The 12446-nt window shown below is 46.5% G+C and overlaps 1 protein-coding gene across 4 annotated transcripts in view; it reads right to left on the bottom strand.

Moving 5' to 3' along the window:
• LOC137521024 (uncharacterized) overlaps positions 1–12446 on the bottom strand; it is a 177483-nt gene that overhangs the window by 80630 nt on the left and 84407 nt on the right. The window lies entirely within an intron of this gene.

Raw genomic sequence — 12446 nt, 5'->3', positions numbered from 1 at the left:
TTAGCTGCGATTTGATTGCGTTATTTCTTAGAGAATCTATTTTCTCTTTGAGATTTTTTTTGATTCCTATTCTACAGAAAGGAGAGGTAGGTCCTCTTTGATTATTATTCTGCTGTCCTTTTTTTTTTAATATGCATTTTATATATTTAACCATTGAAACTACTAGCAGGGAGAGCTATATGCAATTAATCCTTTAGCAGCCACATGTATCAAAACTATATGTCTGCTGCAGGGCCAAATCTTTTCTGCTGCTGGGGAAGTATGTGTTTCTTAGTCAGGCAGGGTATGCAGAGCGGCGCAGGGAGCTGTGGGAGTGCACACTTAGCAGTGCGGGAAGCGTTGCGTTTCTATGCATACGCGTTTGTACATTTGTATTGCATTTTCCATGCGTTTTCTATGCTTTCACGTTTTTTGTTCCCGCACATGCTTTTTTTGCGTTTTGCATGCGTTATAATGCGTTTGTGGTTCCCATACACAAAACGCATAAGCTTTTTTTATGCATTTTACATGCTTTTTTCTATTGCACTTTATGCAAATCACTAGGAAGTCAACAGGAAGTGGAAATACATCAGAAAACAGTTTATTTTTCAAAAATGCATTTAAAAACTCATGAAGAACGCAAACAATATGCATTACATTGCGTCACTATTGACTTTCATTATGTGCGTTTTTGATGCGTTTTTTGCAAAATATGCAACAAGACCAGCGTTTTTAAAAACACATATTTTAAAATGCATTCAAAAAGCATATCCATTTTTTATATGCGCAGGGTATATGAGGGATATATTTATTAAAAAATACAAGCGCATCAATATGAAGAAAAAAATCTAAAGAAAACTTTATGGTAGACGTGACTAGGGGGTGTGTTGGGGGTGTGGTTATTAGGGAGTGTGTTGGGGGGTGTGGCAGAGTGGTCACATGGGTTGTATTGTGACATCACCAGAGCTCCTACATAAGTGGCGGTTCTTCAGGGGCTGCCTTATTAGCTGCGATTTGATTGCGTTATTTCTTAGATAATCTATTTTCTCTTTGAGATTTATTGATTCCTATTCTACAGAAAGGAGAGGTAGGTCCTCTTTGATTATTATTCTGCTGTCCTTTTTTTTAATATGCATTTTATATATTTAAACATTGAAACTACTAGCAGGGAGAGCTATATGCAATTAACCCTTTAGCAGCCACATATATCAAAACTATATGTGTGCTGCAGGGCCAATTCTTTTCTGCTGCTGGGGAAGTATGTGTTTCTTAGCCAGGCAGGGTATGCAGAGCGCCGCAGGGAGCTGTGGGAGTGCACACAAGTGTTGCGATTCTATGCATATGTGTTTGTACATTAGTATGGTGTTTTCCATGAGTTTTCTATGCTTTTGCATTTTTTGTTCTCACACATGCTTTTTTTGCATTTTGCATGCGTTATAATGCGTTTGCGGTACACAGTTACAAAACGCATATGCTTTTTTTTATGCGTTTTCTATTGCGTTTTATGCAAATCACTAGGAAGTCGACAGGAAGTGGAGATACATTAGAAAACATAGTTTATGTATCAAAAATGCATATAAAAACTTATACAAAACACATTAAATTGTGTCACCACTGACTTTCATTATGTGCGTTTTTGATGCGTTTTTTAAAAATCTGCAACAAAACCAGCACTTTTAAAAATGCATATTGCAAACTCATATGCGTTTTTTATATGCGTTTTTTAATGTGCGGCCTATTCACTAACATTATATGCATAAACGCTGCGTTTTACGCAACGCCAGTGTTTCTGCCTAGTGTGTTCCCAGCCTGAAACTACTAGCAGGGAGAGCTATATACAATTAACCCTTTAGTAGCCACATATATCAAAACTATATGTCTGCTGCAGGGCCAATTTTTTTCTGCTGCTGGGGAAGTATGTGTTCCTTAGTCAGGCAGGGTATGCAGAGCGCCGCAGGGAGCTGTCATATTTTCCTCTTTCCCCGTGGCAGGGTCAGCTTCCCCTCTCCTCCACTTGTGGCGCTGCAATGTCAACATCCTTTCATATGTTCCAATCATATTATATGACATGTTTACAATAAATCTGCTAATGCAGGAAGGTGGTGATGGGAGCTGTACTGTGACATCAGCAGAGCTGTACTGTGACATCAGCAGAGCTCCTATATAAGTGGCGGTTCTTCAGGGGCTGAGTCAGATGCTGATTTGGTTTTGTGCCTTGCACGTGTGCCTTATTAGCTGCGATTTGATTGCGAAATTTCTTAGTGAATCTATTTACTCTTTAAGATTAATTGATTCATATTCTTCTACAGAAAGCAGAGGTAGGCCCTCTTTAATTATTATTCTGCCCTCTTTCTTTAATATGCACTTTATATAAGTTGATATTGAAACCACTAGTAGGGAGAGCTATATGCAATAAAAACCAATGCAAACTTTCTGAGATCCTCTGGATCCCCAAGCCACTTAGTATGACAGAAAAATGGCAGAAATGTTTGATCTCCCCTGCATTCATATTACTTTTGATCTCTTTATGCATGTTTGTAGGAAGTATAGTGAACACCAGTCAGCAGTGGCGGACACAGCCAGCAGTGGGCCCCTGTGCAAAATTGTAATTGTGGGCCCCCTAAATATGGGTGTGGCAAGAAATAGTGGATAGAACCTGCGGCGCATAGCGCCGCGGCAAAAAAATGGGCGTGGCAATGACCGGATGAGGGCGGAGCTAACTGTAACTTAAAGCGAACCCGGGGTGAGGGTTTATTTCCTTTTAAACAATACTAGTTGCCTGGCGGCCCTGCTGATCTATTTGGCTGCAGTAATAAACTGAATTACACCAGCAACAAGCATGCAGCTAATCTTCTCAGTTCTGACAATATTGTCAGAAACCCCTGACCTGCTGCATGCTTGTTCAGGGTCTATGGTTGAAAGAATAAGAGGCAGAGGACCAGCACGGCAGCCAGGCAACTGGTATTGCTTAAAAGGAGAGAAATATGGCAGCCTCAATATTATTCTCACCTCAGGTTCCCTTGAAAAGTGCAACGCAAAGACAGTGGGCCCAAGTTTTGGTGACCCTTTCCCCAGAAAATTCACATAATTGTGCAGGTTTTCTCAAGAAAATACACATATATGCCCAGAAAATACGTGCAATCATGTCGGCAGATATGCCCAGAAAATACGTGCAATCATGTCGGCAGATATGCCCAGAAAATACGTGCAATCAAGTCGGCAGATATGCCCAGAAAATACGTGCAATCAAGTCGGCAGATATGCCCAGAAAATACGTGCAAACAAGTCGGCAGATATGCCCAGAAAATACATGCAATCAAGTCGGCAGATATGCCCAGAAAATACGTGCAAACAAGTCGGCAGATATGCCCAGAAAATACGTGCAATCATGTCGGCAGATATGCCCAGAAAATACATGCAATCATGTGGCAGACCTGCCCAGAACATACACCTGCTAATATAAATAAAACAAACATTTACTCACCTGCAGCAGCAGACCTCCTGTCCCAGCCTCCATCCGGCGCGCAGCTCCCATGGGTGGTTGGGTGGATAGGTAGCCTAGTGGGTGGGTGAGTGGGTGGGTGGGTGGGTTGGTAGCCTGGTGGGTGGGTGGGTAGGTAGCCTGGTGGGTAGGTAGCCTGGTGGGTGGGTGGGTAGGTAGCCTGGTGGGTGGGTGGGTAACTAGCCCGGTAGGTAGGTATGTAGCCCGGTGGGTGGGTGGGTAGGTAGGTAGCCTGGTGGGTGGGTGGGTAGGTAGGTAGCCTGGTGGGTGGGTTGGTAACTAGCCCGGAAGGTAGCCGGGTGGGTGGTTAGGTAGGTAGCCTGGTGGGTGGGTAGGTAGCCTGGTGGGTGGGTTGGTAACTAGCCCGGTAGGTAGCCGGGTGGGTGGTTAGGTAGGTAGCCGGGTGGGTGGTTAGGTAGGTAGCCGGGTGGGTGGTTAGGTAGGTAGCCGGGTGGGTGCGTGGGTAGCCGGGTGGGTGGGTAGGTAGCCTGGTGGGTGGGTTGGTAACTAGCCCGGTAGGTAGCCGGGTGGGTGGTTAGGTAGGTAGCCGGGTGGGTGGTTAGGTAAGTAGCCGGGTGGGTAGGTAGGTAGGAAGCCTGGTGGGTGGGTAGCCGGGTGGGTGGTTAGGTAGGTAGCCGGGTGGGTAGGTAGGAAGCCGGGTGGGTGGTTAGGTAGGTAGCCGGGTGGGTAGGTAGGTAGCCGGGTGGGTAGGTAGGAAGCCTGATGGGTGGGTAGGTAGCCTGGTGGGTGGGTAGGTAGGTAGCCTGGTGGGTGGGTAGGTAGTCTGGTGGGTGGGTTGGTAACTAGCCCGGTAGGTAGCCAAGTGGGTGGTTAGGTAGGTAGCCGGGTGGGTGGTTAGGTAGGTAGCCGGGTGGGTAGGTAGGTAGGTAACCTGGTGGGTGGGTGGGTAGCCGGGTGGGTGGGTAGGTAGCCTGGTGGGTGGGTTGGTAACTAGCCCGGTAGGTAGCCGGGTGGGTGGTTAGGTAGGTAGCCGGGTGGGTGGTTAGGTAGGTAGCCGGGTGGGTAGGTAGGTAGGTAGGTAGCCGGGTGGGTAGGTAGGTAGCCGCGTGGGTAGGTGGGTAGGTAGCCGGGTGAGTGGTTAGGTAGTTGGGTGGGTGGTTAGGTAGGAAGCCTGGTGGGTGGGTAGGTAGCCGGGTGGGTAGGTAGCCGGTGGGTGGTCAGGTAGTTGGGTGGGTGGTTAGGTAGGAAGCCTGGTGGGTGGGTAGGTAGCCGGGTGGGTAGGTAGGTAAGAAGCCTGGTGGGTGGTTAGGTAGTCGGGTGGGTAGGTAGGAAGCCTGGTGGGTGGGTAGGTAGGTAGCCGGGTGGGTAGGTGGTTAGGTAGCCAGGTGGGTAGCTATCCGGGTGGGGGGCCCGACTCCTATCCTCCCTCCCTCCCCCCCTTCCTCACCTCGGGGGGCCCCCTCCCGATATGCGCGGCGGGAGAGCGAGCGGCAAATGCAGGAAGTCTTCAGGGCTCTCCAGGCATCCGCTAGAGGCCCAGCCGTTGAGTCTCCAATATGTCTCCAACTGGAGACATATTGGAGACCAAGCGGCTGGGCCTCTAGCGGATGCCTGGAGAGCCCTGAAGACTTCCTGCATTTGCCGCTCGCTCGCTCTCCCGCCGCGCATATCGGGAGGGGGGCCCCCCGAGGGGAGGGAGGGAGGATAGGAGTCGGGGGGCCCCCGGGGGAATAAAATAATAAAAAAAAAATATATAAAAAAAAAAATACTTAATGGGCCCCTGAAGAAAACGGAACTTCAGGGGCCCTCGTGCGGCGGCACGGCCTGCACAGCCGTATGTCCGCCACTGCCAGTCAGCCCCTTAACCTGCTGGGCGGTCTGGACGAGCACAGCTCGTCCAGTACCGCCGGAGGCTGCCGCTCAGGCCCTGCTGGGCCGATTTGGCTGAAATAAAAAGCAGCACACGCAGCCGGCACTTTGCCAGCCGCGTGTGCTGCCTGATCGCCGCCGCTCTGCGGCGATTCGCCGCGAGCAGCGGCGAAAGAGGGCCCCCCTAGCCGCCTGAGCCCTGCGCAGCCGGAACAAAAAGTTCCGGCCAGCGCTAAGGGCTGGATCGGAGGCGGCTGACGTCACGACGTCGGCTGACGTCGATGACGTCACTCCGCTCGTCGCTATGGCGACGATATAAGCAAAACAAGGAAGGCCGCTCATTGCGGCCTTCCTTGTTTATTCTGGGCGCCGGAGGCGATCGGAAGATCGCCTCCGGAGCGCCCTCTAGTGGGCTTTCATGCAGCCAACTTTCAGTTGGCTGCATGAAATAGTTTTTTTTTTTATTAAAAAAAAACCCTCCCGCAGCCTGCCTGGCGATCTTAATAGAACGCCAGGCAGGTTAAAGGGAACCCGAGGTGAGAGGGATATGGAGGCTGCCATATTTCTTTCCTTTCAAACAATGTCAGCTGCCTGGCTGCCCCCTGATCCTGTGTCTCTAATACTTTTAGCCATAGACCTGCAACAAACATGCAGCAGATCAGATATTCTGACCCAGATGACTCAGGTTTTTCTGGATTAACCATATGCTTGTTCCAGGGTTTTGACTCAAAGATTAACAGGGCTGCCAGGCAACTGGCATTGCTTATAAGTGAGTAAATATGGCTGCCTTCATATGACTTTCACCTCCGGTTCCCTTTAACTGGTCTTAGAGGTCATCTAAGACTGAAAAAAGCTATGGCAAATCAAGTACATATGTTTGACTGTATTGGGCTGCTGTATCATTTTGTGTCCTCTGCTCCCCTCTGTCTGCCACCGTTCTGCTACTATATAACCCATTCTTTTGTCCCGACTGGTGCTAGTGAGGACTTTTGAGCCAGAATTAATGTCTCGCGCATGCACAGTAGCCATCCTTTGAGTTGCCCTGATGGCACCATCCTTGCTTCCACTGGCTATCAGTGGCTCTCCTTGTGTCTGGAGCTTGCTCATAGTACTGGGAGCAGTGCTTGTAAGCCACACTTCCAGGCCAGTGAATACCACCTTTCTGAGGATATATATATAGAGTACTCTGCATTGTGGACTATGGAAGGAGAGAGGTTAGAGTTCTTAACTACTTGGTCTATGCTGTTAGATGTTCATATTGCATCCTCTGCTTTACATAATGCTGAGGTGTTATACTGGGAATACTCAATGAGATTTTTCAGTAGATTTACTGTCTGATCGATTTTCCGATCATTTTTCCGATTGATTTTCCAATCGCTTTCCATTCACTCCTATGAGAAATCGATCAGAAAAAAACGATCGAAAATCAAACCATCTATCTGCCAAAAAACTCATGGTATATTGCCAACATAATATCTAGAATAATTTTGTTAACTCTTTTCTCTGTTTCTTCTTTAGATCTTCTAACACCATGAAGAGAGATACTGATCTCCTCTCCATTCTGCGATCCCTGGGCGCAGAGTTTGCCTGCCTCAGGGCTGCCAAGCCTATGCAGGGAAAATTCATCGAGGTAATGCATTTATGTTCTATAGTGTCACTATTTATTGTTCCTATATAGAAGACTTCATTTTCTCTAATTGTTTAGAATTGGCATCCCATAAAATATTAGATGTGACCTCTCAAAAGGTTACGTACATCTGGGCATAATGTGCACTGATAAATGTGGGTGCTGCCAAAGATGCAGGGGCGTAGCAATAGGGGGTGCAGAGGTAGCGACCGCATCGGGGTCCTTGGGCCAGAGGGGCCCCAAAGGGTCCACCCTCTATCACAGTATTAGCTCTCTATTGGTCCTGTGCTGGTAATAATCACTTCTATAGATGCTTTGAATAGTAGTAATCCTTAACACACTGTTCCCCAACCCCTTCTTGCACCTCTAACACTGGGGTTGTCCTTGGCAGGTTTTGGTGCGCCGTATCAATTGTTATGTATAGAGTGCTTGGGGGGGCCCCATGTAAAACTTGCACCGGGGCCCACAGCTCTTTAGCTACGCCACTGCAAAGATGCACAACATGTAAAAGTCTGCTAATAACTCTATAACCTTAAATTTGGGAGCCAGAAGTGTCCGATAAACGGGGCAGAGGGGTCACCCGCAATGCGAACTGCATCTATAAATGTGGGCGCTTTCAGTGGACTTTTATATGGAAGATAGTGTTGGGGGGATTATTTAGGGTTAGGCATGGGGAAAGTAAAGGGTAGGTGCCTACCTAGGGTTAGGTGGTTGTGGAGGGTTAGGCACCCATCAGAGAAGTTTCTAGTGTTAGACACCACTTGGGGGGGCTTAGTGTTAGGTACCACCAGGGTAGGGGGATTGGTTAGTGCACACATTAGGGGAGTTTTAGTTTTAGACACCACCAGGGGATATCGGTTAGTGTTAGGTATGAAGAGGGAGTGTTCTATGTGAGAGTATAGTTAGATTAGAGCATAGTAAAATATCAGTAATAATTACCGATATTTTTCTATTCGATTTCATTAGTAGAATATCGGTGAAATTGCCTATATTCTAATACTGTTTCATGCTCATTTTTCATTGTGGTGCTATTTCAGGCACGCCTCTCAAAAAAAGGGGGGGGGGGGTGGGGGCACAACGTTTTATATCAAATATAAGTTTCAGTTATTTTTTTAAGGCAATTTCAGTATGCAATTTGCTAATAATATATTTTCTGTGCTCTTTCATGTTCAGGTCACCAGCGATGAAGTCCGCCAAAGTGTATGGTGGAAGTGCTCCTGCTTCAAAAAGACTCCACCGCTCGTAGCCTTTGCGCTTGTCTCCTTCGAAGGCAAGACGCTCCATGCTTCTGACCTAGTGTGGATGGACTACAGCGATAAGGATTCTGGATTCACAGCTAGAAGGTAAGTAACAGGGCCATGTCACTCCTATGAATGGGTGTATAGGAGAGATAGAAGGACCATCAATGGGTAGCCCCATGTATGAATAAGTAGGTGATACGGAAAATGATTGTAGCTGTGTAAGTGCAATTGCAACATTGCACATGAAACATATTTCATTCATTGCAAGCTGCATACAATTTGCATTAGGCTTGCATGCACGCCAAATTTATTGCATCTCACCTATCATCTCTAATAAAAATATAAGTGATTAGCTCATCTTTTACAACATAGCTTAAACCAGTAATGAAAGTGAATTGCAAATCTTAGGGCTAGTGCACACCAAGAGCGCTTCTGAGCACTTTTAAAAATGCTAGCGCTTTGAAAATCAATTGGTTTATGTATTTGAATGGTATGAACACATCAGAGCGATGTGATTTTCTCCCAAACGCAAATATGGGTCCTGCAGCATTTCTGCGCTTTTCTGAGGTATTCAGCCTCAATGTTAAGTATAGGAAAGTGGAAAATTGTTCTGAAAAGTGCTAGAACAGTGCGATTTTCCAAGCGTTTTTATTACAGTAGCTGTTCAATTCAAGCTCTACTGTAACAAAAATAGAAAAACCCTACACAAAAAAACGCTCCAAAAATCGCTAGGCATGCTTAGAAAATCGCTAGGCACAATTTGCCTAGTGTTTCTCTGAAAAATCACTTCAATAAGCGCTGAGCGTTTGCCATTACGCTAGCGCTTTTTGGTGCGCACTGGCTTTTACTTTAACCCCTTGTACTTTAAATTGATGTTGCTGATGCTAATAACCCGCAGAGCAGGAAGGTTAATTTGCTGACCATGCCTGCACTTTTCATGCTTGCACTAATCTCTGGGACTGAGCTACAGCATTAGCCTTAGCCTTTGGAGCATGATCAGAGACCAATCAGTGGGGTCTCTCAATAGGTTACGCCCATTGATCACCATGATTGGCCAATAGAGGCAATCAAAAGGGAAAATTTGTTCTGATGGAAGAAACTTTACAGCTCATCCAGGCATTAGGAAGGTTATAAGATAAGCACACTGAGGCCACACCCACAGTGGTCTGTGACAGCAAGAATGCAAAGCAATGGATCAAGAAACCAATGGCACACATTAACCACTTATGTACCAGCAGTCTCTAGCCCCTTAAGGACCAGAGACTGCTGGTGCCAAAGAACGGTGCCTCCTGGCGAATAGACATTGATACCCACCACTCACATTGCTCCTCCATCCCCGCATGCAGTCCTCTCTGCCGTTTCATTGACGGCAGAGCTGTGTGAGCAGGTCAGGAGCCGCTTTTATTGGCTCCTGACGCTGTCTATCAATGTAAGCCAATGGGATTGGCCTACAGTGATGACAGTTTCAGGAGCCAATGAAATTGGCTCCTGACTGGCTCATATAGATCTGCCCTCATATACACGCCAGGGCAAGTGATCTGGGGCGGGGAGAGAGCTGCGCGATCGGCGGTAGTGGCGAGGACGCGTGACGGAATGATTGAAATCTATGCCCTGGTAGCGGTAAGGGGATCAAAACAGGGCTTAGATTTTAATCAATATGGCCCAAAAACAGTTAAAGGAAAATTATCAATGCCCAAGTGTTCTAAAATGACAATATACAAATGTCTAAGTAGCTGTGTAAACATCTTCAGACTTTTCATGTTAAATATCAGAGGCAAAAGCTTTAATTCATTCTGTGTAGATTTTAGCTATGTTTGGAATGTCTCATTTGCAGAGGTATGAATCTCTGCAGTCTGATATGCTAAGAACAGTGTAATATTAAAGCAGAGTTATATAAAATTATTCTGGTATCAGGTTTCACACAAACAATTACACATGTTTATTTTACACATAAGATGCATTTCCTCTGCTCTCTGTGAGAGAAAGCTCTGCCTGTCTCTGACTGAGCTCTCTGCACACAGGGTTGACTTAACACTGCAATGTGAGGGAATTCCCCCCCCCCCTCCCCTCATGGATCACTCTGGCATCAGATTACAGCAGACTGCCATCAGAAAAATGTGAAAGGAATTAGATAACAGTAAACTAAGTGATAAAGATTCAAATGTATACACCACTACTTAGCAGCACCTCCCAAACATTTACTATCTCAATTAAAAAAAATATGTTAATTGACGCTTCACTGTGACTGTTAGCGCGCACATTTTGCAGTAATGCACTGCATGCAGTGTGTTACTATGCCGCACTCTCTTGTACCGCAACACACCTGCCGCACTGTGAGCATCACATAGATGGTGTAATGCACTACTGTGAATAATCTTACTCTAATTAAGTTTCAGATGAAAAATCATTGCTTTATTCATGTTTTCTTCTCTTCTTCCAGAATCCTGCCTCTAGCTGCACTTACCATCTCGGTTCAGCACAAAGAGGGAACCATCACTCTGCAGTTGGACTCAGGCAAGAGCTATATGCTCAAGCTGTATAGAGCCAACCTCCAGGACAGAGTGCTACTTGATTGGGAGGCCTTGAGTCACATGTCTCATGAAGCTGTAAGTTTTTATTTCCTTTTATATCATGTAATCTACAGTTTAGTTGTATAAAGCTGCCCAGATTAGAGCTAACGGGCTCACTACATGTACCACCACCGCCGTCCCGCCTATGAGGCGGGGTGAGGCAGCTTCCTCAGGAGGTGGAAGTGTGGGGAGGCGGCACCCGCCTGACCATAAGTGGGGGTTTCCACTGAGCTGGAGGAGTAGTGGCCAGGAAGGGGGAACAGCGGGCACAGCGGTGGGGAGGGGCTCGGACCCCCTCCCTCACCTGGTGCTCCCCCGTCCACGCTCCTTCTCCAGCTAATTACACAGCATCACCGTTAAGCAGCGGGAGGGGAAAGCAATGACTCACTAGCTTGCATTCCACCGCTGTGTCACTTCCTGCAATGCCATCCACTTTACAGTGGATGGCATTGCAGGAAGTGACACTGCGGTGGAACACAAGCTGGCGAGTCATTGCTTTCCCTGCTCGCTGCTGTGCAAATGCTGTGCAATTAGCTGGAGGGGGAGCGGGAGCCCCAGGTGAGGGAGATGGGTCTGCTCCCTCCCCACCGCTATGCCCGCTGCTCCCTCTTCCTGGCTTCTACACCTCCATGCTACCTATACTGGGGGCAATAATACTATCTATGAAGGGGGGGGGGCGGCATCCTCAGTTTGCTTCAGGTGGCAAAAAGTCTAGAACCGGCCCTGTTTACCACTTTATTTACATTGTCCTTCACTCCTCCCAAGCATATTCTCTGGATGTTTAAAGTAGGCCGATCAGAAAAATCCACAGAAGAAATGAATGTATTGGGTGCATGGCAGTTATCAAACAACATTACATTTTTTTTACTCTCAAAGTTTCTTAATTTGAAAATAAAATGCATTACATAGGCACAATGGCCCATATGCAATTAACTTTTTCTCCTGAGTTAGTCTCCTAGGTGATATTTTTAAATGTGTCAATGGAATACATTTTAAACCACCAGAAAGCAAGAAAAGACTAAATAATTTTGATAGTACTTTTTCATTTACTTTTCGGTACTTTTTTAGTTGAAAAGTGCTGGAAAGTTATTTTAAAGGGCCCGTTTCCACTGTTGCGACGCGATTTCGCCGGCATTCCGACGCTTGTAAAAACGCATGCGGATGCGTTTCCGCATGAGTTTTTACCCGCGATTTCGCGTGCGATTTAACCACGACACTGCCAGGGCAAAATAACATTGAAAAGGGTGCGAAATCGCACTCGAAATCGCGGGTAAAAACGCATGTAACAAACGCATGCATTTTTACTATTAAATACATTAGCGGCGATTCGCACGGATTCCCGACGCAGGCGAATTCTGTGGGTCCCGTCGTGCAGATTTGGCCCGCCGCCAAATCGCTCCCGCACGCCGCACATGTGGAAACAGCCCTGGCCACTTCAGTGTAACAAGCGAATCCGCATCTCGTCGCCGCATGCAGATTCGCTATGGTGGAAACGAGCCCTAAATAGAAAATGAAAAATGATCTCCTAGGAGAAAACTCAGGTAAAAAGTGAATTGCATATGGCCTAATGTGTTTAAAAAAAGTTTCACAAAATGTATAAAAAATACAAAGGTAGTACACTGCAAATATCAACTAAAGTAATGCCATATCTAACTTGTATTTTCTCTTCGGAATATAGAAAGAAGTAGCTAAACAGG

Source organism: Hyperolius riggenbachi, chromosome 6 (genome assembly GCF_040937935.1).
Source record: "Hyperolius riggenbachi isolate aHypRig1 chromosome 6, aHypRig1.pri, whole genome shotgun sequence".
Lineage (NCBI taxonomy): Eukaryota > Metazoa > Chordata > Amphibia > Anura > Hyperoliidae > Hyperolius > Hyperolius riggenbachi.
The sequence above is the reverse complement of the archived record's forward strand: the minus strand, read 5'-3'. Positions and strand labels throughout refer to the sequence as shown.